The sequence below is a fragment of the Talpa occidentalis genome, unplaced genomic scaffold, assembly GCF_014898055.3.
Source record: "Talpa occidentalis isolate TD23 unplaced genomic scaffold, MPIMG_talOcc4v2.1 talOcc4.13, whole genome shotgun sequence".
NCBI classification, from domain to species: Eukaryota; Metazoa; Chordata; class Mammalia; order Eulipotyphla; family Talpidae; genus Talpa; species Talpa occidentalis.
This window is the reverse complement of record NW_023601322.1, coordinates 58,358,038-58,364,037: the sequence shown is the minus strand read 5'-3', so window position 1 is coordinate 58,364,037 and position 6,000 is coordinate 58,358,038.

Genomic DNA, 6,000 nt, shown 5'->3' with positions numbered 1-6,000 from the left:
ATTATTTGTTAGTCAAATTCTTAAAGATAGCTTATTTTACTTTTTAAATTTGGTTTGTCATATGGCCTTTATTAAACTGAGCTATGTTCTTTTTTCATCCTATTTAGAGTTTTTACCACAAATGGGTGCTGAATATTATCAGTTGCTTTCTCTGCACCTATTACATGATTTGTATCATTACTTTTGTTGATGTCATGTATTGTATCGATTGATGTATATATTTTATTTTTATTTTATTTTAAAGATTATATATTTATTTATACAAGCTCTGGGTACAGTCAGAAGCGCGGGAGGGTGAGAGAATTCACCAGAGCCAAAGGGGAGAGCAGAGCAGGCAGAGTGATGAAATACACTGCTGAGGGGAGCAGCGGGCAGAAGGAGAGGTCTGCACACCATGTGGGAAACGCGTCCGGTGGTCGGGGATCGAACCAGGGCTGCAGAGGCTGGGGCAGCTTCGCAACCCAGCACTCAACCGCTGCGCCACCGGGGAGGCCCGATGTATGTATTTTAAACCATCCTTCGCCCTGGGATAAATCCCATTTTGATGCAGGGCAGCAAGGGGCACTAAAACCAGCCAAAGACACTACTCAAATAGTTTACCAGTCACTGCTTGAGTTTTTTACCTATGTGCACAATTGCAAGACTATTCAGGCTTGGAGAACAACAACAAAAGGATTTATTTAACAAACCAGGGAAAAACAAAGAGTTACTGAAGCCAAAAACGGCCATTTATTTTACCCGAAGCAGTGTCCAGTGCTTCTCCTCTCTCCCCCTTCCTCCCTTCTCTCTCCTTCTCCGTCTGCTCCATCTCAGACTCCGTTTCCTTCTCCTCCTCCTTTTTTTTTTTGTTAGCCTAACTGGAGGTTTATCTGTTTTGCTTATCTTCTCAAGTACATAGCTCTTAGCTTCATTGGTTATTTTTGTATTGGCTTTTTCAGTCTCTGTTTCTTTAGGTATAATATTAAATTGCTTATTTGGGATTTCTCTTGCTTTTGAATGTAGGCCTAACTCAATTATATCCCGCCCCTTAAGACTGCATCCAATGGATTCTGGTAACTTGCATCATCATTTTCATTTGTCTCAAGGTATTTTTTAATTTTTGCTTTGATTTCCTCTTTTACCAAGTAGCTATTAAACAATATGTTATTTAGTCTCCATTTATTCATATTTCCTCCCCTTGAAGCTGATTTCTAACTTTGTGGCATTATGATCAGAGAGAATACTAGGTATAATTTGGACCTGGTTGTAAAAATATTCCATATGTACTTTCAAAAAATGTGCATACAATGGTTTCTGGGTCAAGCATACTGGAGATGAATGTTAGCTCTACTTGGACTGTCTCCTATTTAAGATGACTTTTTCATTTATTCTTTGTCTTCTTGATCTTCCATTGTTGTCAGTGGGGTATTAAAGTTCCCTAATACTGTGTTATTATCAGTATCTCTATTTCTGCTATTAACCGTCCTATGTATCTCAGTGTTCCATCATTTGGCAACTATATATTTATCAGTGTTATTTCTTCTTGTTGTATTAGACTTTTAATCATAATATAGTGTCCATTTCTATCGTCTATTATTTTTCTTAACTGGAAGTATATTTTATCAGGTATAAGTATTCCTGATTTTGGGGCATTGCTATTTGCTTGTATAGCTTTCTTCTAGCCTTTAAGTCTATGATTCTCTGTTGTTAAAGTGGTTTTCTTGTAAACAACAGAAGGTGGGATTTTCTATTAAATCCATTCAGCCACAGTCCATCTTTTGACTGGTGAATTCAGGTAATTTACATTTAAAATGATTTTTGAAATCCTCAATAAAATTTTAGCTATCAGAATCCAACAATGTATCCATAAGATAATTCACCATGACCAAGTAGGATTTATTCCAGGGACACAAGGATGGTTCAACAACACATCAACAAAAAGAAATATAAAAACGATATGATAATATCAACAGATGTTGAGAAAGCTTTCGACAAAGTACAACACCCATTTATGATAAAGGCCCTTGAAATTCTCGGTATACAAGGAACACACCTCAACATCATAAAGGCCATATATGACAAGCCCATAGCCAGTATCATTCTCAATGGCGAAAGCTGAAAACATTTCCATTAAGATCTGGAACAAGACAAGGATGTCCACTCTCACCACTGCTTTTCAATATAATACTGGAAGTCCTAGCCAGAGCAGTAAGACAAGAGAAAGACACACAAGGAATCCAAATAGGGAAGGAAAAAGTTAAACTATCACTATTTGCAGATGATATGATAATATACATAGAGAACCCCAAAAACTCCACAGAAAAGCTAATTCAACTAATCAATCAGTTTAGTAAGGTGGCAGGATACAAAATCAACATGCAAAAATCAGTAGCCTTCCTATACACAAACAATTAATCTGAAGAAGAAGAAATAAAAAAAAATCCTTTTTATTATTGAACAAAAAAAAATCAAATATTTGGGAATAAACCTAACAAAAGAGCTAAAGGATCTATACAAAGAAAACTATAAAACACTGTTAAAGGAAATAGAAGACACAAAGAAATGGAAAGACATCCCGTGGTCATGGATTGGAAGAATTAGCATTATTAAAATGGCCATCCTACCAAAAGCAATTTACAGATTCAATGCTATTCCAATAAAATTTTCAATGACATTCTTCAAAGAAATAGAACAATTATTGATGAAATTCATATGGAAGCACCAAAAACCCTGAACATCCAAAGCTCTCCTGAAAAAAAAATTAAGAAAGGAATGGAGGCATCACACGCCAGACTTCAAACTATACTACAAAGCCATAATCATCAAAACTGCATGGTATTGGAACAAGAACAGACACACGGACCAATGGAACAGAATAGAAAATCCAGAAATAAACCCACAGATTTATGGTCAACTAATCTTCGACAAAGGAGCAAAGAATATGCATTGGAGCAAAGAAAGTTTGTACCATTTTTCAATAAATGGTGCTCGGAAAACTGGGTAACTACATGCAAAAGAATGAAGCTTGACCTCACATCAGGCACAAAAACCAACTCAAAATGGATTAAAGAACTAGACATAAAACCTGAAACCATAAAATACATGGAAGGAAATATAGGCGAAACACTACATGACATGCACTCAAAGACGTCTTTACAGACACATCGCCCAAAGCAGTGATAGTGAAGGCAAAGATAAACAGCTGGGACTACATCAAATTAAAGAGCTTCTGCATAGCAAAAGAGACAATAATCAAAACAAAGAGAAACCCCACTGACTGGGAGAACATTTTTGCACACAACACTAATGATAAAGGACTGATCACAAAAATCTACAAAGAGCTGATGAGACTCAACAACAGCAAAGAAAATAATCCAGTCAAGAAATGGGCAGAAGAGCTAGAAAGAAACTTCTCCAAAGAGGAAATGCAAATGGCCAACAGGCATATGAAAAAATGTTCAACATCACTTGTAATCAGGGAAATGCAAATCAAACTACCATGAGATACCATCTTACACCAGTGAGAATGGCACGTATTAAAAAAACTAGCAACAACAAATGTTGGCGAGGGTATGGAGAAAAAGGAACTCTCCTGCATTGCTGGTGGGAGTGCAAACTGGTCCAACCACTATGGAGAGCTGTGTGGAGATTTCTTGACCTACTAAACATAGAGCTTCCATATGATCCAGCAATTCCACTCCTAGGTATTTACCCAAAGGACACAGAAACATTAATGCCAAAGGGCACCTGCACCCCTATGTTTATAGCAGCACTATTTACAACAGCTAAGCTGTGGAAACAACCCAAATGCCCAAAAATAGATGACTAGATCAAGAAGATGTGGTACATATACACCATGGAATATTACTTGGCAATCAAAAAAGATAAACACATGCAGTTTGCAGCAACATGGATGGAGCTAGAAGGGATCATGCTCAGAGAAATAAGTCAGAAAGAAAAAGAAAAATGCTGGATGGTCTCACTCATGGCAGGAATTTAGAAAACCTAAACAAGGGACCAGGAAAAAGACTAATACAAAGTAAAAATTAAAATCAACAAGCAACTATAAACCAGAGACACACTATGGGAGGTGAGGGAGGGAAGGGGAGAGGAAGGACTAGGGTCAAAATAAGGGGGGGTGCAATTGTATGGGGAATATAACCAAAATGAAAATGTATACATTGTGCAAAAATGAAAAAATGTTGTAAAAATTATATAAAATAAAATATTAATTTTTAAAAATAAAGTGATTTTTGAGACATAAGTACACAGCAATTTTGTTAGGCATTTGTTTTTTGTGTTTGGGGATTTGTCTTGTTTTATTTTTTGAGGATTTCACATTGTGTTTTGTTTAAGTTCTATTTTTGTTGTCTTATCTTAATTTTTGCTTGATGTGTCTACTGAGCTTAGTATAGGATGAGCTATTTGTAGGATAATCTGATTTTTAACTCATTTTGATGGGCCCATTGTTACTTCCCTCCTTTTCCATGTTAAGTGATTTAGGTGTCTATTGCCTTGAAATTCCTGTTCTGTTGCTTTGGAGTAACTCCTTTAGAATTTATTTCATGTGTAACTTGGTGTTGATGATTTTTTTTTTGTTTTGCTTTTCTTTATTCTTTTTTCTGTCTTTAAGTTCTTTAAATATCTCCTAGTTCCTTCATGCTTATAATGTTTCTACTGAAAACTCCCCTGACAGTCTGATTGGTGTGCCCTTATAGGTTACTCTTTTGTTGCTCCATGTTTTTAATATTCTATCCTTGTCACTGGTTTTCAACAGCTTTGTTATAATATGCCTTAGGGTGTCTGTCTGGTATTATTCTGTTAGGAACTCTTTGGACCTCTCAGAATGTCTGGTTTGTTTCCCAGATTGAGATGATTTTCAACAATTATTTCTTTAAATAAATTTTGTATGCCTTTCTTTTTCTCTTCTCCCTCTGGATGCCTCATGATACGGATATTATTTCTCTTTAAGTTGTCCCAAAGGATGCTATACTATTTTCATTTTTTAAATTCTTTTTTCTCCATGTTGTTCTATTTGTGTTTTCTCCAACATTGTGCTTTCAAGCTTTCTTAATTTCTCCACCATCTACTGTTGAGAGCCTCAATTGTATTTTTTAAAAGTTTTTGTGTTTCTTAGCTCCATTATTTCTAATTGCAGCTCTTCATATTTTCTCTATTTTTATTCTTTTCTTGTTTTATATCTCCATTTTTTTTTTTGTTTGGTTCCATAACCATTGTCAGAACTATTACCTTGAACTCCTCTTTACTTGCTCTGCTGTTCTGCTGGGTTGGGGCTCCTCTCAGGGTTTCTTGTTCTGATATTTGTAGTGTGTTCTTTTGTCTCCTCATTTAAAATTCTTTTTTATGGTTTGTGATAGGGATAGGCTTTCAGACTGTTGTCTTTGCACTTATTGAAATATTAGTATTGGTACAGGTGAGGAGTAATATATATAAAAGAGGACCAGCACAGTAAGGCGCTAATGGATCACCTCCAGTAAACTGAGGGATTCAAGCTTCCTACTGTGCTGTGTGTACCCAAGTTGTGTGATGAGGATCCACAGTGGTCCCCTCTGTAGTGCCAGGAAGGCACAGAGCAGGATCTCTATGATCCAAGGAGATGGGTAAAGGAGAGTCCTGGAGCCGTCAGTGGCTTTTTCAGGCTTTTATTGAGATTTTTACATGGTACATAGCAGGCAGGGGTTCCAGGGGGCCAGGAGGCTGTCAGGCCTCCCAGCCCCCAGCAAATCTTCACTCTCTCCGGGCTCTCTGGCTTTCTCTCCTGGTCTGTTTCTCCTTTGCTGCCCTGCTGGTTCTGCTCTCTTCTCCTGGTTCCGCTGGCATCCCATGACACTGCCCTTATAAACCCAGTCTCAGCCCAGGTGTGCCCACCTATGCATGCCCACACCCTACTCCAGGTGTCCGCCATCAGTTATGCATGCAGGATATCAGGGATCCATCATTAATGCTAATGGCCAGAGGTCGGAAAAGCCTGATAATTTTTCACTTACTTGGCCTCTCCCA